The sequence below is a fragment of the Xenopus laevis genome, chromosome 5L, assembly GCF_017654675.1.
Source record: "Xenopus laevis strain J_2021 chromosome 5L, Xenopus_laevis_v10.1, whole genome shotgun sequence".
NCBI lineage: Eukaryota > Metazoa > Chordata > Amphibia > Anura > Pipidae > Xenopus > Xenopus laevis.
The window spans coordinates 4,065,599-4,089,648 of NC_054379.1; the positions used below are offsets into that span (position 1 = coordinate 4,065,599).

General features: G+C 35.8%; 1 protein-coding gene across 27 annotated transcripts in view; it reads left to right on the forward strand.

Moving 5' to 3' along the window:
- The window catches only part of LOC108716082 (neurexin-1), an 861,870-nt gene that overhangs the window by 49,355 nt on the left and 788,465 nt on the right, over positions 1–24,050 (forward strand). The window lies entirely within an intron of this gene.

Below are 24,050 nucleotides of genomic sequence, written 5' to 3' on the forward strand. Positions count from 1 at the left end.
GTACTGACCTGCTCTGAGGGGTGCTTATGAGTTAAGTATGGATGTCTTTAATATAGTTGTCACATGATACTATCAAAATCGTCGATGTAAATCAATCCTGTATGAAAATGCATTTGATAACATTCACCAATTTCCTGCCTTCTTCAAATAATGAAATAAAGATGTTTGACATTGTATGGAATGTTATCTATTCTGTCTGCAAACCTGTGTCCTCTGTTGTCAGCTAGACCTCTGCAGTGTATTATGTGCAGCATATGTAAGAATTGTCTGATAAAAATATTACAAATTATGATCTTGATTTTAATTGATTTTCCTTCAACCACTTTTTAGACACTCAAGTTGGGGATACAAATTCTTGTGGATGACCTCAAGCTCTTGCTCAGTATTTATCTGCACATGCACTCCTTAGGTCTGCGCATTTAACATATGGACACATTAAAGGGATACTGTCATGGGGAAAAAAAAATTCAAAATGAATCAGTTAATAGTGCTGCTCCAGCAGAATTCTGCACTGAAATCCATTTCTCAAAAGAGCAAACAGATTTTTTTATATTCAATTTTGAAATCTGACATGGGGCTAGACATTTTGTCAATTTCCCAGCTGCCCCTGGTCATGTGACTTGAACTTTAGGAGAGAAATGCTTTCTGGCAGGCTACTGTTTTTCCTTCTCAATGTAACTGAATGTGTCTCAGTGGGACATGGGTTTTTACTATTGAGTGTTGTTCTTAGATCTACCAGGCAGCTGTTATCTTGTGTTAGGGAGCTGCTATCTGGTTACCTTCCCATTGTTCTTTTGTTTGGCTGCTGGGGGGAAAGGGAGGGGGTGATATCACTCCAACTTGCAGTACAGCAGTAAAGAGTGATTGAAGTTTATCAGAACACAAGTCACATGACTTGGGGCAGCTGGGAAAATATGTCTAGCTCCATGTCAGATTTCAAAATTGAATATAAAAAAATCTTTTTGCTCTTTTGAGAAATGGATTTCAGTGCAGAATTTTGCTGGAGCAGCACTATTAACTGATTCATTTTGAAAAACATTTTTTTTCCCATGACAGTATCCCATTAAGCAGTGAGTAGTGATGGGTGAATCTCTCCCGTTTCGCTTCACTGAAAAATTTGTGAAAAATCATGAAATTGGAAAGTTCACGAAAAAATCGTGAAATTCGAAAGTTTTCAAGAAAAAACTCTGAAATTCTAATGTTTTTGTGAAAAATTGAGCAATTTGAATGGTTTCACTAAATAAATCAAGCAATTCAAACGTTTTCACAAAAAATCTAGCAATTCGAATGTTTTCACAAAAATCTAGCAATTTGAACGTTTTCACAAAAAACGAGCAATTCAAACGTTTTCACTAGAAAATAGAGCAATTCAAAAGTTTGCATGAAAAAATCTAGAAATTCGACCGTTTTCACCAAAAAATCAAGCAATTCAAATGTTTTCACAAAAAATCGAGAAAATCGAAAATTTACACCTGTTTTGCTTCGCTGGAAAATTTGAAATTTGAACGTTTTCACAAAAAAATCTAGCAATTCGAGCGTTTTCACTATGAAAACGAGCAATTTTAAAAGTTTTCACAGAAAAATTGAGAAATTCAACCGTTTTCACGAAAAAAAGTCAAGCAATTAGATTGTTTTCACGAAAAAATCGAGAAAATCGGAAATTGACGCTGGCAAATTGACGCCGCAAATTATCACCGGCGAACTCGCAAATTTATTCGCCGGCGGTGAAATGCGGAAATTCGCAGTGAGTGAAGAAGGAAGATGGTGGGTGCTGGGAGACAATGTTCATTAAGACATTAGAGGTGCCTGGTGAGATCTATATAACATGTGCTACTTTTTCCAATTCATGTATTATTAAGAAAATTGGGCCCTTTTCCAGGAAAATTATTATGGCTATTGGAGTTATATAATCCCAATAATTTACATTTCAGCTCTCTCTCTGGTGGTTACGCCTGAGCTGCCCTTAGTACTTGCTGGAAGCACCATTGGCAGCAATTACAGTTATGGGCCTTTTGGGACAGGTTTGCAACAGTCTTGCACACCAAGAATTTTTAATATTTGACCATTCTTTTTTAGAAAAACTGTTCAAGCTCTTCCAAAATCCTCAGGGAGAATTTCACAGTTGGATTTAGGTCATAGCTCTGATTGAGCTACTCAAGGACATTTTACCTTTTTTCCCCTTAGCTGCAAGTATTGCTATGGATTTTATACATAAAAGGTGAACTTCTTTTTCAGTTTTAACTGTTTTGCTGAGGGCAGCAGGATTTCTCTGTGACTTTTATGTACCTTGCTTGATTCATTTTTCACTTTTAAATATATATTGTCCTATCCCTTCTCAGTAAGGGGGAAAATTAACAAACTTAAAGTTACAAACAGTGCACTTTAAATCAGAATGGTGTTTTGTTACACAGTTTGTTAGTAAAAGACACAAAGGGGCCGATTCACTAACTTCGAGTGACGGATTTGAAGTTAAAAAACTTCGAATTTCGAAGTTTTTTTTGGGCTACTTCGACCATCAAATGGGCTACTTCAACCTTCGACTACGACTACAACTTCGAATCGAAGGATTTGAAGTAAAAATCGTACGACTATTCGACCATTCGATAGTCGAAGTACTGTCTCTTTAAAAAAACTTCGACCCCCTAGTTCGCCATCTAAAAGCTACCGAAGTCAATGTTAGCCTATGGGGAAGGTCCCCATAGGCTTGGCTAACTTTTTTTGAAGGATATTCCTTCGATCGTTGGATTTGAATCCTTCGAATCGTTCGTTTCGAAGGATTTAATTGTTCGATCAAAGGAATTATCCTTCGATCTGCGCTAAATCCTTCGACTTCAATATTCGAAGTCGAAGGATTTTAATCCCTAGTAGAATATCGAGGGTTAATTAACCCTCGATATTCGACCCTTAGTGAATCGGCCCCAAAATGTTACTAGAAAATGTCAGGCATGTGTTTATATTTAAAGTATTCTTCAGATATTTTTTTCATGTTAAGGGTCTTAAGTAATAGAAGTCTAAAGAGAAAGCACATTATTTCAAGGTGATACTAATTCTTCTTGTATTTAATTTTTTCAAGAATATTAAAATGTTACACTCTGAAAATCATTTTAATATTCATTTTTTGAATTTAAAATCAAGAATATTCAATCAAAGCTCTATTCTTTATAATATAGCTGAATTAGAGGAACACATTAAATTGACCCAGCACATACATTTTGAGAAACTTCAATTTAATTTACTTGGAAGAATAATAGTTTAAAGCTGGGTATTGTATTTTTAGCTACAAAAAGCCAGGTTTTACATGAATAAAAGTGTTGGCAGGGATTTTAAGATGTTATTGCCAGAATGTATTAAGTAAAGGAGGGTAAATTCTACTGAAACAATGCAAATCATAATTTGCATTAAAAAAGGCAATGTATGTTAACTTAATAAGCAGAGATTATATGATTGTAGTCAACCTTAAAATCTGTGTTCAAAGATAAACTAGTTTAACAACACACAAAAGATTTGAACAGCTTAGCTCTCAGGCTTAATAATTCTTAGGCTCTCAAGCACTTCAGCAAAAAAATAGTATGTGCTCTCTGTCGTTCATGTCAAATGTCAAAATTTAATTTTTATCAATCATATTGCTATTCAGTAGCATGCCGTTAAAATCCCTGTCTATTGCTTTGAGCGCCAACTGCACATTAATGCATATGGAGTGGAATTGAACAGAATCACCTTAATTCCTTAAGGTTCATGGAGGCAGGCCTTCGGTGACTATCTAAAGGCCAAACAACTTTTAGATTTGTTTGTGCAAAAAAGGTAAAGATTTATTTGACCACTTCCAGGAGAGAACAGAGGATCCGTGTGTATGTGCTGGATGTAAATATAAAAGAACAAAACAAAATGCTTTCGTTAAAGATATAAGAAGGACGTGACTTGGACAAATGAGTTATGACCTTAAGGAGTTTTATTTGAGTTCTTTTTATTCATTGTATTTATTTTGAATGGTCATACTAAAGCAGTTATAATAATATTTAAAAATTGTTCAAAACATTGATTTCAATTTGTTTTCTATTTTACCAGTTTTAAGCCTGATGCATCTGGTGGCATAGTTATTCCCTCTAGGTGGGCAGTGCTTCTAATTTGACTAACCAGCCATCTTTATCTAAACATTTGGCTCACAAAGTACATCATATAATTCCATTTAAATAGATCATTGGCAAACGTGTAATGGCGCAACATGATTTGCCATGGCCATTTTTTTTGGAATATATGTATTTAAGTGATTAAACCTAATTTCACCAAAACACAAAGTTTTCTCCAGTACCCCACAGTCCTTTATAAAAATGAGCTGCACACTTAGTTCTGGTCTCTATAACAGGACTCTACAATCCTATCTTTCATAATAGCTATCTGACACCTCTATACTATTTTCATACCTTTTCTGACCTTGATCCAGACTATCTTGCTTTCTGTTTGAGAAATTAATTAGTGCCTAGCAGGCACAGTTATTTTTGTACTTCTTCTCATCTTGGAGTCATTGATGATGTACAAATATGGCATGAAAAAAGATGATCATCGGCAGGCTGCTCAAGAACGGAATAGAGGGCTGTTAATTTTCCCTTAAACAGATTGCAAGGTATAACAAGGCTGCCAGTCCTACGATAGAGAGCTGGATTTGGCCCTCACAGAGATTTTTATAGTCCCCAAGCAGCTTAAGAGTTCCATAGATTTGGAACAGCCTTGGAAATGCAGGTATGCAGAAAAAGAACAATCTGCTTAAAGAAAACATTTAGTGAAGATGGGAATTGGGTTTATTTTCCATATGGTTATTTATGGGGTTGAAATCATCATACATTCTATGCATGGTCCAGGCTAGCAGTCTTAAGAGACATTTTTGAAATAGTTAGGCATCCAACTGTTCAAACTTAAATGAAAAGCAAAAGTATGATAGAATAGAAGTACAATATTTTGAAAGACAAAACTAACTGTTGAGAAACAGCTGCGATTTGAGATTGCGTTAAGGGGTAATTTTAGTTGAAACTTGTGATTAAAGAGGGTTCATTATTACAATTTATTTAGTGTTAATAATTTAGATGATATTGACAGGAGAAAATGGGTTTGTGGATGCAATATTTGCTATATTCAACTTGCTTGTTGGAATTACTGTTCCAATTAGTACCCCCTTGCAACCCTTTGAAAAACCTCAAGGGAAAGATTTTATATACTAAAGAAGGACTGTTCAGTTAGAGACTCATGAGCTGGATTTGACCCACCAAGAGACTATTATGGGCCCAAGATGCTCAGAGCTTCACTTACCAATTTGGATGACTTTTTAATTATACACTGTTATGACATCTAATGTTTTTTTTCTTATAAAAATAATGTTACATGACAAATATGTAGAAGCAAAATTCATTTGGGCTAAGTAGTTTCATAAATGCTCCATAAAAGAAAACACCTACATGAAAAAAAAATATATACTGTATTATCCAAGTTGCAAGGTACATATTCAATCAATCATTATTCAATCATGCAGTAAACCATTATTTTCTGTTGACATTCATATTGAACCTTAAGAGAAGCTTTCTGTCAATCCTTCTGTGATACAATAAGTCCCTTTTCAGAAAAGAAATGTTTGTAAAATGTGTTTTTCTGTCTTGGAATCTTTAAGAATTTAAAGGTGAAGAGATATTATTCGCAAATAGCTGTTTTAGTGGCAGAATTTTAGTTGCCTTTGTGAAAAGTCTGCTGTTCACCAACACACAAAAACAGCCCCAACCCAAAAGTTAGTTGGGAATATTTTGGGTACTGAATCAAACTTTGCACCAATTGTTACATTAGCCTCTAAAGATAAAATGGGTCCTTAAGGCAGATCTCCTTTACCAAATGGCATTTGTATTTATTTAAAATTATTTACCATGGTCATATCAATTTTAGTGTTTATTGAATAATGCAAACTGGGTCATATACAATTGCTTTAATAACCAGAACCGATGACTTGCTCACAGACGTTTTATCAAATGAATAACTAAACATATATAGATATGCATAATGCTGCTAAAAAATGACCGATTACATGTAAAATATTTAGCATTTTAGAACATTATTGTAGATGGGTGGTAAGTCCTTATGGCAACAAATAGCTATTGTGACCAGTCAGGAGCAGGCCTTGTAGGATAAGGATGAAGTGGTCTAAGAGACAGGAAAAAGCAAGAGCGGAACAGAGCAGGGTAGGGGCCAATTAGTCCACATAGGCCCAGAAACAGGACTGGTGCAGAAACAGGAGGGGGGCAAGAACTTTGGACAAGCCACAGTATTCAGACTATAAGAGACCAATGTTCAGGCAAGGAAGTGAGGACAAGTAAGGGTTTCAATATGACTCAACCAGCTCCTGGCATAATGATTGAGGAGCACAGTCAGAATCCTGTATGTTCCTTTCTTGAATCCCAGCCAATCCTAACAATTATTTGCTCAAGGTAGACACAACATGAAGTGTCTCATCTGTATTTGGTGTTTTGGAGCAGTCAGATTAATATGGTTCTTTAAAGAAGAACTTGATCCATTAACTCATGTGTTGCCATGTGGTGGAACACAATACACAGGAACTCCAATAAACAGAACTCAGTTCTGCTCTACGGGGCTTGTACTGACAGGACTACACTGAAATTCCAAAAATAGATGAGACACAACATGAATTGTCTCATCTGTATTTTGTGCTTCAAAGCAGTCCCATTGATACAAGTCCCTAGTGTGGTCTAGTGACTCTTGCTTTCCTTTGTGATGGAACATATACAAAAGCTACCACATAGTAACACACATAAGAGCCCAAAGGCTACCGTATATTACTTTAATTAACACTTCAGAAGTGTAACCACATTCAGCTACTTAAAGACATCTTAAAATACTGCCTGTTAGATCACTTCCCAACTGCATGTTAAATACTATTTTCTGAAATGATATCTGTGTTTGTTTGGACATGATTCATGCTATCATTTTACCTATCAAATTAGAAATGTCTGATCTTTCAATTGTTCCATCAATCACATGCCTGCAATTAGACATCAGTGAAGTTAGCTGAGCAAACTTGCGAATTCAAACAATTTATATTAAAGATGAAGGGGAAAAAAAATAAAGCCATGATTACAGTTTTATAATCCTCTGCTGATCGTTCTGCTTTACAATCTGATCAATCTCTTACTTACGATAATCGTTTTTTGCTAAAAGTAATTTTAAAATTTCATTAGTATTCATTAATTGTTATTCAAAGTGAACTTGCAGTGCTGATCCAGGGTTTTCTTCATTATCCTTGTTATGAAAAAACTGCTGAATTTAAGTAAATATAGCAGATGCCTCTCTTGCCCAGGTTTGCACTTTCTGCAAGAACATTAATGATATAAAGTGTCCTGTACAACAGGCCAAGATAACTCTAAATGTTATTCTGTCTAGCTCAGAAGGAAGAAGAAGAAATGAACAGCATGTGCTGCAACTAACAATTAGTGGGTCCGTGTATATGAACTAAACAAATGTTTAGTATTTGCAAAAATATTTCTTAATTGTAGACCTGTGTTACTAACAAACTACAGTTAAAGGAAACAGATAAAAGGATATGGAATGAAGACAACAGCAGGCTTTATGATGCTTTCTTAAATGTTGGATGCACATGAATATAGTTTCAGCATCTGCTGGGATCAGTAAGTTTCTTTGTTGTGGGGAACCATTCAAAAACAGTGACTAAATTCAATGAAAGAGAGATTGTTCTAAGGCCCTACAGATAAAACGGGATTTGCATGACCACCGTGTTCCACCAATCTATTCTAGATTAATGTAGAAGAGGCAATAGCTTTTGGGACAAATATTTAGGGGCTCATCAAGCCCAATTTTATTTTTTGTCTTTCTGATCTATTCTCTTGTGATTGGACTTGACTTCCTACATTGTGGTGCAGTTCTATCCTCCTTCCTGTAAGATAACTGAGAAATAACTACTATCAACATGAAAAGAAGGAGGCTTATAAAAATACTCTTCTCCTTCAGTTAAACCAATAAAATATAGGCAGTCAGCTATGTAGCAGTAAGGAAAGGAGCTAAGTTTACTAGTGTACTGACTAGGTGGGGGGGGTTAAACAAGGTTTGAGATGGAGTTCAATTAGCATGTGGTGAGAAGTAAATAGAGAAGTTAGAATAAAATGGCACATGGTGGGAAAGGTAAATGGAGTGTATTGCAAGGAAGAAGATCAAGGCAGCAGGGTCAAAGAGTGGAACATAAAGTAGAAAATCAAGTAATAATGGCACATGGTTAGAGAAGAAAAAATATAACACACAAGCAATGGTATGGAAGGGGAAATCAAAGCCAATGGGAAAAAAATAGCACACCAAGGAAACAAAATTATAAAGGGAAGGAAATGGTGCTTTGATGCACAATGAAAATATATCATCTATCTATTCAACCATCTCTCTGATTATGTTAAAAACATCTGGCTTAATCTGTTATGGCCTAGAATGGTTCTGAAAAGTGGTGAAGGTTATCTAGTCCATGGCCTCACTGTGTGAATCTGCTGCTATCTTTGGTTTTCAAGCTGTTTCTCTGCAATCAACATGTTGCCTTCATTGCCTTGACTCGTTTAATTCACCTGAAGTCAGAGGACCTCACAACTTCAGAAGTTGGATCAATTTGTCTCTAATTGTTTGACCTCTGGCAGTATGCTGAGCAATATAAGGTGTTTCAGAGGGCACCATCTTCATAAGATCTCTGCTGCCAGGGAATGTCATGGACCATGAAACCACTAGGTACAAAGTTTGCTCATGTAACTATCACATCCCTTTGAGCCAGCTCTTAACTAACCCAAGACAGTTGTGACAGCTATAGAATATATATATATATATATTCGTACAGAACAGCCATGTCTTGATAAGCACTATTTAATCATTTCATTTTTTCTAAGGGAAAGTACTGTATATACAGTATTAGTTTCCTTCCAGATGTCCACATGATACTGTTGTTCTGCTGATATAAAGAGGGAGCTTCTATTTGATGTGAAAAAAATATTATGGTTTAAATCATGAAAAGTATAAAGCCTACAAGGAAATGCTTTAATTGAATTTGGGGAGGCTTTTCTCATGAAACTGATTCTTGCTTCAAATGTAACATTTTGCAATGGAGTGCGTATATTGATGAAATTCATTTATGTACTTGTATCCAACTTCTTCTGAAGACTGATGGGTAATTCACCTATTAACACTGGGGAACCCTGGAGTTGCCACCACCATGGACCACGCAATGGCTTCAGGCTTTTAACAGTTGGTTGTGACAATAGGGGGCACATTTACTAACCCTTGATATTCGACCGTCGAAGTTAAATCCTTCGACTTCGAATATCGAAGTCGAAGGATTTACCGCATTTACTTCATTTGTGCGATCAACGGAAAAATCGGTCAAACAATTCGAAGGATTTTCCTTCCATCAAAAAAACCTAGGAAAGCCTATGGAGACCGTCCCCATAGGCTAACATTGATGCTCGGTAGGTTTTAGGTGGCGAAGTAGGTGGTCAAAATTTTTTTAAAGAGACAGTACTTCGACTATCGAATGGTCGAATAGTCGAACGATTTTCAGTTCGAATCGTTAGATTCGAAGCCGAAGTCGTAGTCAAAAGTCGAAGTAGCCAATTCGATGGTCGAAGTAGCCAAAAAAATACCTCAAAACTCGAAGTATTTTTTATTCTATTCCTTCACTCGAGCTAAGTAAATGTGCCCCTAGGTGTCCATTGAACCAGATGTAAACAACTTTTTAATTCACATTCTGGAAGCACATACCCCACCCCCCACACACACACTATAAAAATGCTAAACACACTTTGCCCTCAATGTAATACAATTGTATCTGTTTTGACACAGAGAGTGTGACTGGAATTAAGGGTGTTGTGTGTGTCCTTTTACAGAATTTGCTGAAGCTTGTTTATTAAAAAAGTGGCTTTATTTCTTTAAGACAGAAGAAAAATAATAAAGAAGCGTAAAAAACCCGATCGGATTTGATCGGAGCAGAAAATATTGAGATAAATTTGGGCTTTGATAAATTACTCCCTAAATCTCAATCTTTTTTTCTCTAAAAAGTCCCCAACCAGAAAAAATTGAGTTAAGTAAATAACCCCCTAAATGTTTAAAGTTTGCACTTTTATATTCAAGAATGTGTTGCATATGTTAACAGCAAGTTAAAGGTTTGATTACTAAGGGAAACAACTAATGCTTCCATTTTTCGTATTTGTTTTCCACATGGGTTTTAAACCGGTTGTTCTGCAGATACAGAAGACAATGTGTTTTATTTCTGAGAATTGAATAGGACAGACAGGAGAAGCAATGACAACAGATTTTTTTGTTTGTGCTGTTTAGCGGATGTAGAAAAGACAGAAAGGAAAGAAAATTATGTCCTTTACTGATATCTCAGTAAACCTAGTAGATTCTCACTCTGTTTATAAAGTAGTTATAGAAAAGATCATTGTTGAAGATCCTTTACTCAGTTACAAAGGCCGGGAAACAATACATTTTATTAAGAATTTTTATTTGAGAATTGTAAAGGCTACTGGGAAATTTCTTGGGTGGATATGTTAATACTGTGCATATGTTATAATGTGTAATCACCTGCAGAACTATAATGATACTTGTTTCTTAAAGGAACAGTAATGTCAAAAAATAAAAGTGTTTTAAATTAATGAAAATATAATGCAGTGTTGCCCTGCACTGGTAAAACTGCTGTGTTTGCTTAAGAAACACTACTATTGTTTATATAAACAAGCTGCTGTGTAGCAATGGGAGCAGCCATTCCAAGGAGAAAAGGCTCAGGTTACACAGCAGATAGCAGATAAGCTCTGTCTGTCTAATGGTGTTATCTGTTATCCATTAGTCAACCTGTGCCATATAGCCGTTTTTTAATTTCCGCCATTTCTACACAGCAGCTTGTTTATATGAACTATAGTAGTGTTTCTGAAGCAAAAAGATCAGTTTTACCAGTGCAGGGCAACACTACATGATATTTAAATTACTTTAAAACACTTACATTTTTTGGTGTTACTGTTCCTTTAAAAAGAACTATAATGCTGATGATTCTACTTTTCTGGGCTGACAAGTTTAAATGTACAGTTGCTGACTAAATTAATATATACTGTGATTGAAGAGAGACTGATCTGTAATTTACTTATAATGTCTAAAAAATAAGCTGCTATTGCCCAGCGTACAACAATCGGACTCCCAGCCAACAAGGTCTTTTCTTTTTTTCACTAATAACAGTAATTATGTTGGCGAGGACATTAAATGTCACTTAATAACCCATTTGGTTTGAAAGACATTGGCTTTGCTGGTAACTCCCGTTGGCTTTGCATTCGGTATTTAGGACTGGCTAACTTTGCAGTGTTTTCAAGTGAATCGTTGCACGGACAAAAATTCATCCTCGGTGAATTGGAATTTAGTCGAGCATCATACAAAATTCTGTGGATGATTTTCCACATCAATTGCAGTATTGTGGATAGAAATGTCTCTTTTTTCTACTTTCTGCCTTTTGGAAATCAGTTTAAAATGATTTACAGATTATTCCAAGTACAATGCTGTTAACATAGATTTAAATGATGTGTTTTATTAAAATTCAAAGTAGTCATATGATAAGAACATCACACACCTCATATTAGTTCCCATGTGATGTCTTAGGCACAGAGTGACTACCTACAGTCCATCAGTGCCATCCCTAGATATAACAACCTAGGATTTTATCTTATGTTGGTGCTTGCAGTGTATTGAGATATTTTACCTATTTTTCGGGCCATTTGCCAAACCCAATGGCATAACTATAGAAGTAGACCCCATGGTTGTGGGGGAGCCTGGACCATGGGGTCAGCTGCTTCTAAAGCATGAAAATCCTCCTTCCCCGGCTGCTTCCATTTTAAAAATGTGTGTAGTTATGTGAGCAGGCGGCGGGACAAGGGTGCCGAAGTTTTGTGCAGAAGGGAGCACCTTGTGTGTGCTGGGCCCCTCCAAAGATTTTTTTAGTGAGGGGGCCCGTAACCTGCTTTCCCTCCCACTGGTCACACCATCTTCATTTTTCGTCCAGGTGAATTGCTGAGAATTTTAATAATTGGGCAGCTTTTAATTAGGAGTTAAGTCACTTGCAGGGTGGGAAGATCCAAACGGGTCTCCTATGAGGGAGCGTGTGGACATCTTTTATCCAGACTCCTTCAGGGTAATTGTTTATCTAATCAGAACCAAAAGCAAGTACAGAGAACAGCAAGGGACAAACAGATAAGGCTTTCATTATCAACTATTTTAAAGGTATGGGATCCATTATCAGGAAACCCATTATCCAGAAATTACGGGAAGGCCGTCTCCTATAGAGTTTATTTCATCCAAATAATTTTTTTTAGTGATTTCTTTTTTTCCTGTAAATATAAAACCGTAGTTTATATTTGATCCCAACTAACACAATGAATTCTTATTGGAAGCAAAACCAGCCTATTGGGGTTATTTAATGTTTAAATGATTTTCTCGTAGACTTAGGGGACGATTCACTAAGGGTCGAATATCGAGGGTTAATTAACCCTCGATATTCGACTATGAATTAAAATCCTTCGACTTCGAATATCGAAGTCGAAGGATTTAGCGCAGATAGTTTGATCGAACGATCGAAGGATAATTCCTTCGATCGAACGATAAAATCCTTCGAATCGAACGATTCGTAGGATTTCAATCCAACGATCAAAGGAATATCCTTCGATCAAAAAAAGTTAGCCAAGCCTATGGGGACCTTCCCCATAGGCTAACATTGACTTCGGTAGCTTTTAGATGGCGAACTAGGGGGTCGAAGTTTTTTTTAAAGAGACAGTACTTCGGCTATCGAATGGTCGAATAGTCGAACGATTTTTACTTCGAATCCTTCGATTCGAAGTCGTAGTCAAAGGTCGAAGTAGCCCATTCGATGGTCGAAGTAGCCCAAAAAAAACTTCGAAATTCAAAGTTTTTTACCTTCGAATCCTTCACTCGAAGTTAGTGAATCGGCCCCTTATAGTATAGTGTTATGGAAATATCCATAATCTGGAAAACCCCAGGTCCCAAGCATTTTGGATAACAGGTTCCATACCTGTACATAGTATTGTTAAAGATCTATTTGTACATAATGTAGCTCTGAAAGTTGTTTAAATGATATTTTCTTTCATTAAGCAATTTTATAGTTTTGGGTTGATAACCCCTTTAAACTAAATAAGGAAACAGCCTCATGGATGAAATGTTGTTTTCTAGATAAGAGATTGTATATAATGCTAAATAGTAATGGTGGCTTAGCTGTAAATGTACAATATATGGAGTCATAAGCAGTAAGAGTTGGTAGAACAACGGCCAGAATGCACTGAGCTGAAAATGTTAATTCTAGATCATATGATGACATATTTACTAAACATCAGGCTCAACTTTACAATCTAGTAGAAACATAATGTGATGCCAAACACTGACTTGTAAGACTAACATCAGAAAATGCTTAATAATTAATATAAGATGCCACAGAGAAATACATATAAGCAATGTAGATTACTTTGGTTTCATGTTACCTGTATCTTCCCAGAATAACAATGCTAAGGTAAACACACTGTCATGGATGTGGGGTATAGAAAGACTATACAGTAGGGATTAAGAGCAACTCAAACTAGTAGATCCAGTGAGAAAAATCTAAAGAAATACAAGAAATTAAAATAATGTTGTAGGTGCAGTGAATGAGAGTCTTAGTAGACTTTGTCCTCAACATTGCACTTCGGAATATTCTGTAAATACTTCTTCTTGTCTATATTTTGCACCATCCCCTTAACATGCATTCCTTTACTCAGATAACCATACATCATATAGGGGAGAATTTATTCTCTTGATGCACAGTAGGTACATTCACCCTTCCAAGGTTATCCTGACTAAAGTCCCAACAGATTTCTTGACAAATATTATACCTTTGATAACAGAGAATACATCACTGTTCCACTCTGGGGATCACTTAATCCTTATGTTAGTTGGGATTGTCTCTAGACAATCTGTAAAATGCCAAAACAGTATAAATACAGGTATGGGGTCTACTATCTGTAAACCTATTATCCATAAAGCTTTTTTGAAAGAAAGAATACAATTTTGCTCCTACAGAAGAAAAAATTAATAATTTTTGAACAGCTCATTTTTTGAAATAATAATTAGTTCCTTTTTACTAGATGGTAACCAAATATAAACCCATGTTGGGTTTTGTGTTTTTACTAGCTTTAAGGCATTTCGCTGCAGATGTAATGTATATATGTATTTTTTTCCCATGGAGTTTAAATTAAAGAACTGCCTTTTTACTATGTAGTAAAAGTGACAGATTGTATGCAAGAATCTTCTCCTTTATATTATATCTTAAGTGTGCTGGGCAGGTTTATGACACCTTTATGCTAAATTCTAACTTTTTTTAGGATGGGAGTTCAATCATTTGGTTGCACTCGACATATATATTTTATTTGTTTTATATTTTACAGATAAATAATTTGCACCAAACAAACAATGTTGCTCGAGATGCAATTTCTCATTTTCATTACCTTGCTATTTGAGCAAAACATAATCAATATTGTGTCTTAGGCAAGATTAGACTCTAAATTAATTGCATAAAATGAAGACTAAATCATACTTAATGAGAAGTCTAAAAGTTCTGAGATAATGACACCATCTAGGTTTTATTCAGAGTTTTATTCAGTAAATGCTTCAGCTTCCCCTTTACTTGGTTTTGGTAGCACAATAGTTAGCACTATTACACTCCACTAGTATTTGCTAAACATTTGGTATATGTGGCCTGGTATTAGTCTTCTCCGCCAGTATATTGATTTGACATCTCTTTAGAGATTTCCAGGACTGGCCAACTGGCATACTGGTGAAGAGTAGACCTATCAAAAAAATCTGTTTGGGATATATACTGTACATTGATGTTACTTATTTGTTTTTATGGCACTGACACCCGTTCTAGTAGATAACGGTTATTTAGTATAGGGGGTTGGTTGTTAAAAAGCTCCCTCACCAGTTAAGCAGGTGGGGTTCCTTACTATTCCTACACAAAAACTGGACTTCACTCCAAAGTATGATGCAGGTGCCAATCTACCATTGAATTGAGAATGTAAGGCACATATAACACTGTGACACACTCTTCAATCCTCCTCCTTCACCAATCAGAGCAGTGAGCCACTGTGAGCCAACCAGAACCAAATAAGAATGAGGCAATATAAGAGATCTCATAAAACCCAATGTTCCTCTTCACTTCAACTCCTGTTACTTGCATCGAAGAATGTTCACTGCTTCTTAACATTGTCACATATAAAGCACATAAGGCCAAATATAGTGTAATATGTTTTATTAGAAATTAAAAAGAATTGCCAAAAATGAGCTACTCACAAGCATCCATGAGTATACAGCATGTATAATGGACAGTTCAACGTTCAGTTCAACGTTCAGTCGCATGGTGTACTGCCACTTAAACATCATAGAAACAAACCATCACCGAAATTGCCCATAAAATATGATTTGTTTCCATGGTTTTTAATAATTTGGTTCCTGAGGAAGTGCGGTGATATACCACGTGAAACACATTGAACTGTTCAAAATGGTGTTATGGAATGTGTTGGGGCTATGTAAATAAAGGATAATAATAATATATAGGATGTAAATGACAATATGGGGGTTATTTATTAAACTTCCAATTTATCTGGTCGGGCTTTTTTCATTTTCTTTTTAAACTTGAATTTTTGAGAGTTATGAAAGACAGATTCTGCAAAAAGCAGTGCTGAGGTTGTGTATAAGTCAATGGCAGAGGTCCCTATCCTATTTTGACATTTCTAGGCTGGTCTATGCTGGAATTAGCCTGAAAATCTGACAATTTCGGGCTTTTCAGGCAAAAATCCAAAAAAAAATCAAGCAATTTAGGAAAAAACCCAGAAAAAATTGTAGGATTCGGGTTTTTGATTTCATCGCATTTTTATCCGAACCTATTAAATAGAGCATTTTAATAATAAATAAGGTAAAATTGCATTTAGACGTTTGGTTGTTTTTTTTTTTAAAAAAAAAATTAGAAAAATTCTGATTATAGTAAACAACTCTCTGTGTGTTTTTGTTGCTGCCACCTTCTCTGGATGCACAATAAGCAAAAAAAAAAAAAGAACTTAGTCTCCAACGATGAACACAATACTAATTCAGCATTTTCCTAAATAGTCTGGACAAACGCTTGTTGGGAAATTCTTTATTTGTTGTGTAAATATTGAACAATCAACTATTTTCCTTCTTAGGGTGAATTGTTCATGTAAGCATGCTTTGAGAACCTACTGAGAAAATGACATGCAGTTCTTTAGCTGATACAGCACAAGCAAAAGCTGCAAACACTACAAGAGCTGCTCCAGGTGACCTTGTCTAACAGCATCAGGCCAACTCTGCTAAATAAGAGAAAAAAATCTGCCTGTAGGTTTGCAGCACAACCTCGTCTCTATATTAATTTGAACATTGTGATTTATATTTTAAAAAAAATCAACCCTGTGCACTTTATCTTTGGATGGCAAATAATGTTTAAAATTGAAAAACCTTTGGTAGCAGTTACGGGCTGTGAGGTATAGTGATTAATGACCTAAATGTATGTTAATAAATGTATTTAAAATGAATCGGAGCATATTGGGAACCCCTTGGTGAGTTCCTGAAAATGAATTAATTGTCAGGGAGTGCAGAATAAGTGTGGCCTCGTTTTACAAACCCGTGGGACAAATGTTGCAGTAGTACCTTTAAATATGGAAATTTAAAAGGAATCATTAGCATATATTTTTTTTGCTAAATATCATGTTTTTGATGGATTATGATAAATGTGCAGTGCTGGGCATCTTGCAGCCTCCATATGTTACTCAGTTTAAACTCTTATAAGTCTGCGCCCCCTATTGGACTCACCCTAGGGGGATCCAGATAATATTTGTAATAATGTCTGGAGAACAGGGGACAGTAGGGCATAGTTACTAGTAACTTGTTTCCGCCTAACAACTAAGATTCTAATATTTCAAATTTAAAGAGGCAGTTTAGCAACCACTGATTATTTCAAGCCATTTCCCATTTTAAGGACATTTTTGGTAACTCAAGCAAGTCTTCTTTCATTCATCTTGAATATTAGAAACATTGCTTAATTTTACTGGGACGCACAGATAAATCTTTTTAGAGTGCCAACATTTGGGGTTGAGGATCTGTTTTGTATACATAAATATATTGAAATGGATCAGTCAGGGCACATCTTGGGCCATCAATACTCCTTTACTTCCAGAGAATGGCACAGGTTGAAGGCCACTTTGGGTGAATATCTATTTTCCCTTCTGGATAGGATACTCCTTATACATAATACTTGGTAACGGCAACAAAATATTGTTATAACCCACAAAAGTGTGTTGTTCCCCAAAAGGGGATTGTATCTAAAAATTCTGAAAACCTCTTTATCAGAGACTTTATTTCTAGTCTTTGTATAATATTTTATTTTTTCATGAACTATTGAGCAATATGGAAGCATTTAGGCACAGGTTGAAGGCCCCTTTGGGTGAATGTTGTTGTTCCCCAAAAGGGGATTGGACCTAAAATTTATGAAAATCTATTTTCTAAATACTTGATTTCAAGTCTTTGTATGATATTTTTTTTTCTTGAAATATTGAGCAAAATGTGGACTTTTTAACTTACCAAAATGTACACAGATTTGTGTACCGGATTTTTTTGGGAAAACAAATTAAATTTGTTATGTTTCAAATATTCTTTCCCAAAAATTAGACAACATAGTAGCATACGGTCCCTTAAAATGATGTGGATTATTAAGAATATTGCATATGTAAACAAGCAGCATGGGACTTAAGCCCACTGTCAGTGCACATTTTTGTTAAAAAGTATATGCCGGGCTATTTACCAGGCCATGTTCCCTACCTTACCTCTAGTCAACCCTGTTGTCTACCTTATTTCTCACCTTTGCTCTGTTAGTAAGCTTAACAAAATCAGAGATTACGTCCCCTAGTGGAAGCGTGGATGGTATTGGACTTAGACTTTATCACATTGAGAAAACAAAGATCCATCTCATTCTTTTCAAGGGAGGAGATCCATTTCCTTCTTCCATTGGGTGCACTGCTGAGATGAATACCAGCTGTCCCTACCATAGGAAAACCAAGCTCTGACCATCTGAGCTCTTTAAGGAGGTGGTGGAGTTAAAGGTTCACAGTTCTCTAAAGAAAATGCACATGGGGTGGGGAGAAAAAGGAGAGACTAGATAAGATTAACATATAGGGAGAATGGGGAAGAAGAATGGGTCAAAGAAAGCTTGGAAAAATTAGGGGAATCATGGAAAGAATGGTACATGGAAGGAGAAGATATGAAAGAATGAGAGGTAGAGAGGTCAGGGGGGTGAGAGATTGTCCTGTGGGGGAAAAGGAAGTTTTCTACAGCTTTATACACAGGTCCCTTTATCTTTCCCATTAGTATAACAACAGTAATGTCCCAAAGGAATGTTTTTATCTCTTCAAAGGCCTGTAATTCCAGGGGAACTAGAGAAATACACATTTTTTTATTGAAATAAGTGGTATATCAGCTGAAGTGAATCGTTTTTTTTTTCATTTTTGGTTTTTGTTAAAGATAGTAGGGATTCATTTATTAACATTGTAACCCATAGCAACCAGCCAGTGGTTACCTTGGTTTAACCTGCTGCAGGAAGAATAAAAGCTTAAAAATATGATTGGTTTCCATGGGTAACTGCACTGGGGGAATGTTCCCCATGTTAGTAAATGAGCCCCAGTGATAAGCAATTTTGTTATATAAATAAATGGTCCAATAATTAGGGATGAAAAATACATACCCACCCTAAGATAATAAAAATAACCTAACCCATGCTTAGTTACAATATTTTAGGAACTACTGAGTACCGTAAATGACATAAAGCAATAGATTAAAAATGCTATATTAAGTAGGAGATATTGCAAAATACCTTGTGCTGAACGGCTGGTTTCCCTGGGGAACGATAGCTCAAACAACTGCCAGTTTTCCTGGGTTACTAGGCAACCGTGCTGCATGCTGCTGCCTGCCCAGCAAGACACATCTCTGCACATTGCAAAGGAGGGAATCGTATTCCTGTTATAAGGATAAGATATCCATCTGTACACATTTTTTTTTATTTTCAGAAGCAGGTGCTGTAAAGATCAGTTTATGCAGTTTAAACCTGTATATTCTTATCATTAAAGCTAGTAAATGTGTGTGTGTGTGTGTTTGTATAAATATATATGTGTACATAAATACAGGCCCTGAATTTTTTTTGCTTGTGCATAGAGTAGAGTCCCCCCAACTGCAAAGAATTTCATTTGAACATAGTCATCAAATCATTGCCACTGTCAGTCAGAATATTGTTAATAAATGCAATAAAATTCAAACTGCTGGAAATCAGGGTCTGCCAGTTGTAATTTTCATAAATACGCTCCCGTGTATAAAAGGCTGTATACGTAAACCCTCAGTGGCATCTCATTTTCTCAGAATAGAGTGACATACAACAAGCAGCTGATGAATCGGAATGTACAGGTGCTCGCAGGTAGGACATAATGCATTCGGTTTTGCATTAGCAGCAAAGGCAAAATAAATGGCTTAGAGAACCAAGAAGGGTGTAAAGACATGAGTCAGCCAGTTGCACTAACTGGCGGTTATGTTTTGATTGACATAAGCCTGTGAATAGAACACACTGTAAACCAGTTGTCTCTGTGTTTCAATCCCTATAACAGGTCGATTGACATAAATGGCTGCTATCTGTGTCCTATACAGAAACTGGCAGTTAAATTTTAATTGACGTACATCCCATACTCGAGCATCCCATAAACCATTTATCTGCAAGTGCATAAATCCTCCTTTATACAGGCTTGTTAACTGAAGTGGCTGGCCCATGTTTCAGTCAAACGTGCAGATACCTCCTCTAATCTTTTGTTTATACTGGATGTCTGAACTTAAAGGGAAACCACATGTTTTTGTTTCTTAATGAAAGGAAGTGTAACTGTAAGTCAATCTTCAAAATACGTCATCCATTAAACATTTTCAGTAAATATAGTCACTTCCCTCTACTGCATTTACATTTTATCTGCAGGTCCAAAGACATATACTACTTAGTGGGGCTCATTTTTAACCTGCGCAAAGTTGCACTGGGCAGTAACCCAAACAAATGTTTGCTTTCATTGTTCAACCTGTAGCTGGCAGAAAAAAAAGCCACTCAATGGTTGCTATGGGTTATTGCCCATGGGTCAATTTGGCCAGTTTTTATAAACCAATAATAAAAAAATTTTGATAATTAAGTGCATCTTCCCTTTCCTATTTGATTTTCTTGTTGCTCATTTAGGGGCCAATTCATTAACTTCGAGTGAAGAATTCGAAGTAAAAAAACTTCGAATTTCGAAGTGTTTTTTGGGCTACTTCAACCATCGAATGGGCTACTTCAACCTTCGACTTTGACTTTGACTTCGAATCGAAGGATTCGAACTAAAAATCGTTCACTATTCGACCATAGTCGAAGTACTGTCTCTTTAAGAAAAAAACTTCGACCCCCTAGTTCGCCACCTAAAAGCTACCGAACCCAATGTTAACCTATGGGGAAGGTCCCCATAGGCTTGGCTACGTTTTTTTGGTCGAAGGATAATCCTTCGATCGTTGGATTAAAATCCTTCGAATCGTTCGATTCAAAGGATTTAATCGTTCGATCGAACGATTATTGCTTAGATCGTTCGATCGAAGTTTTTGTGCAAAATCCTTTGACTTCGATATTCGAAGTCGAAGGATTTTCATTCCCAGTCGAATATCGAGGGTTTATTAACCCTCGATATTCGACCCTTGATGCATCGACACCTTAAAGTTTAGTTTCTTTAATACCCCCTATTTATATAAGTAAGATTACTAAATGGGGAGGCTCATTTATTAAGGGTCGAAATTTTTGTGGTATCAGAGCTTTTTGAAACCAAGATTAAACGTGTTTTCTCTAATTCCACAAATGCCATGAAAGTTTTTAAAATATCTGCATAAAAAAAAATGCTTAACCTGAATAAAAAAATACAAAAACTTTTAAAAAATTTAGTTTGCTAACAAAAAAAAACCACCTGAAACCTCTAAAAGGCTGAATGACTAAACAAATGTTCTATTGGATCAGTGCAGCTCCCATTGACTTCTATAAGACCTTGACTGCTTTTAGTTGGAGTAGTTTTGTATTAGAGTTTTTTGTGGTTTTCACACTTCATAAATCTTTAATTTTTTTAGTTTTATAGGAATAAAAATCACACATTTTCATGGAGAATAAGGAAATCGGAATGTTAGTAAAAAGACCCCCTAGTCTTGCAATGCATAGATTTACTAAGGTTCAAATGGTAGATTCAAATTCAAATTTTCGAGTTGGATTTTTGGTCAAAACTCAAAATTTCAAGTTTAAAACCACCAATTTGAATTCAAATTAGAAATTCCAATCCGAAAGTTATCATCCCCCTACCCTGGAAGTAACTTGAATTCAGTAGGTCAGCATTTGAAAAAGTTAATAACCTTCTGACATTCAAGTTTTTTTCAGAGAAAAACTCAGTTCAAATTGTCTTCGAATTCAATTTGAGTTTTCGGGTCGGTAACATTTCTTTGAATTTTAGACATTCGAGTTTTTCTTAAATAAGATACTACTAATACTACTACTAATAAAAAACAGATACTACTACTACTAATAATAATAAAAACACTCTAACATTCAACCTATATTGGCCCTTAAGTATATGCAGAAATTACTGGGGGTTTTCATAATGCTGAAGATGTCTGATGACATAGACCATCTCTCCTTTAGATAATACAATCTGAAATGAAATTCACCTTTTCTATAACTAGCATTACAAAGGAGCTACTAGCTAATGTCATAGAGTATGACTTGTGAGGATGTCATAGGTCGCCTGTAAACCTTGCCTCAAGATATGGCTTTATAGAACAGGGCTGTTAAACTCATATGCCTCTAGCTACTTGACATACCTCTTCTAGAGAGTTATACAGTGTAATGCTCTTTAACAAGGCTCAGGCAATGCGGATCAATAAGCCAATGGTTCACAGTAAATGTTTATTGTAAGACCATACTATTGCAAGGAAATGCAAGTCTTGAAACATTGCTGTGAAAGAAATGAATATTTCTCACCCGTGGAAGTTTTAATGAACACACTTTCAGGCTTGACCATTTGGTCCTGCACTGTTACAAGTTACCATTAAAAAAGCTGTAGTGAGACATTTTCATAAAATGATAGGAATCATCATTTCCTCATACAAATGTGTTTAAAATAATTTAAATCATGAACCTTATTCTCTATTACTTTTAAAACAGGCTCCACCTCCCTTCTATGACCATTAACTACGCAATGTTGCTCAACTCAGAATAACATAGCATACAACCCCTTTGAACAAACAAATAAAAAAGGTTCAGTTGATCCAAGCTCACAAACTTACTAGTGTTGTAAAAAAGTAAGCCAATAATACATTTGGTGCATCCATCATTCATTTCCATCACTCAGGCAAGAAAATATCAAAGCTTGACCTACCGACAAAAATAGTAACTAGTGGAAGATTTTATGGGTAATTGGTGCAATATACTCTGGCATCTAGTAGACAAACAATGACATAGGGGCTCATTTACAAGATAAAGGGCAAGGTGTAAAGCCTGCATCAGATAAATTAAAATTGAATTACTTAAGTAATTATTCTTACTGTGATTCTCTACCCTGTCTTTTCCCAACATAAATAAAGAAACCAACTACCAGACCAGTTCAACTTAATATACTTGCTTTCTTGCCAGCTTTCTCCATGGAAGCCAACCATACGGACTGACTCTTCTGTCTTCATCACTGTATTTGATATTAATAGCCAGTCAAGGGGATTATTGGTAGGGATGGGCGAATTTGACCCGCTTCGTTTCGCCAAAATTAGCCGCCGGCGAAATGTCGCCGACGCCCATTAAAGTCTATGGGCGTCAAAAAAATGTTGTCGCGCGGCAACATTTTTTTGACGCGCGTCTTTTTATTTTGACGCACAAAGCCATACAAGTCTATGGGCATTATTATTTCGGGGAAACAAGGCGAAAAAAATTCACCCATCCCTAATTATTGCAATTATTGATATATCATTAGGTGGGAACATTGCCAGTGACAAAGTTTACTGGGGAAAGAAAGATCTTTAAACATAGATTGGCCCCAGAAACAGGAATAGATGGTAATATTATTATGTTCCCAACATAAAATATGGAGGAAATATGGAGAAATATGAAGGGTACCAAGGGCCCCATTTATTAAAGCTCATTTATTTCTGGTTAGGGTTTTTAGGGGGCAACTACATTTTTGTGGGGGAAAAACTAAAATTTTCAGAGATGTATCAAACCCCAAAGCTGCTGAAAATCCAAATCCTAAAATATGCCATCTCAAACCTGTCAAGGTCATGTAGAAGTCAATGGCAGATGTCCCTGAAGTTGTTTCTTGACATCATGATCTGCACTGGATAATATAAAAAAATGTGGGGGTTTTGGCCGATTATACGAAAAGGTTTTTGCAGCAAAAACTAAAAAAACTTTTTCGGAGCGACAATCATACAATATGTACTGACGCTTAAGTTTTGTCACTCCGATTTTTTCAATAAAAATTATTGGTAAATGAGTTAAAATCAAAAGGGAGTTTAGTCAGATTTGTTTTCATAAAAGTATGATATTAATTCGAGTTTTAGTAAATGTACCCCCAAATGTTTGCCACTTTTGTTATTCAGCATTAGAATAATAAAAATATTACAGAGATATTAGAATATCTTGCACAAGCAAGATATTTAAGTGAATATAAAACTGTAACTATGGTTTGTGTAAGCCTACACTTTTGTTTTATTTACTTACTTAGCCTAAGAGAAAGTCTTATTGAATTTTTCACTGGAAGACGAGCTCCCTGCAGAGTTCCAATTCTGTGCTGGGTATTTCATGCTATTTCTGAACTCTATTTTTCTATATGTTACACTTTTTGTACTTTTTATATTGTGTT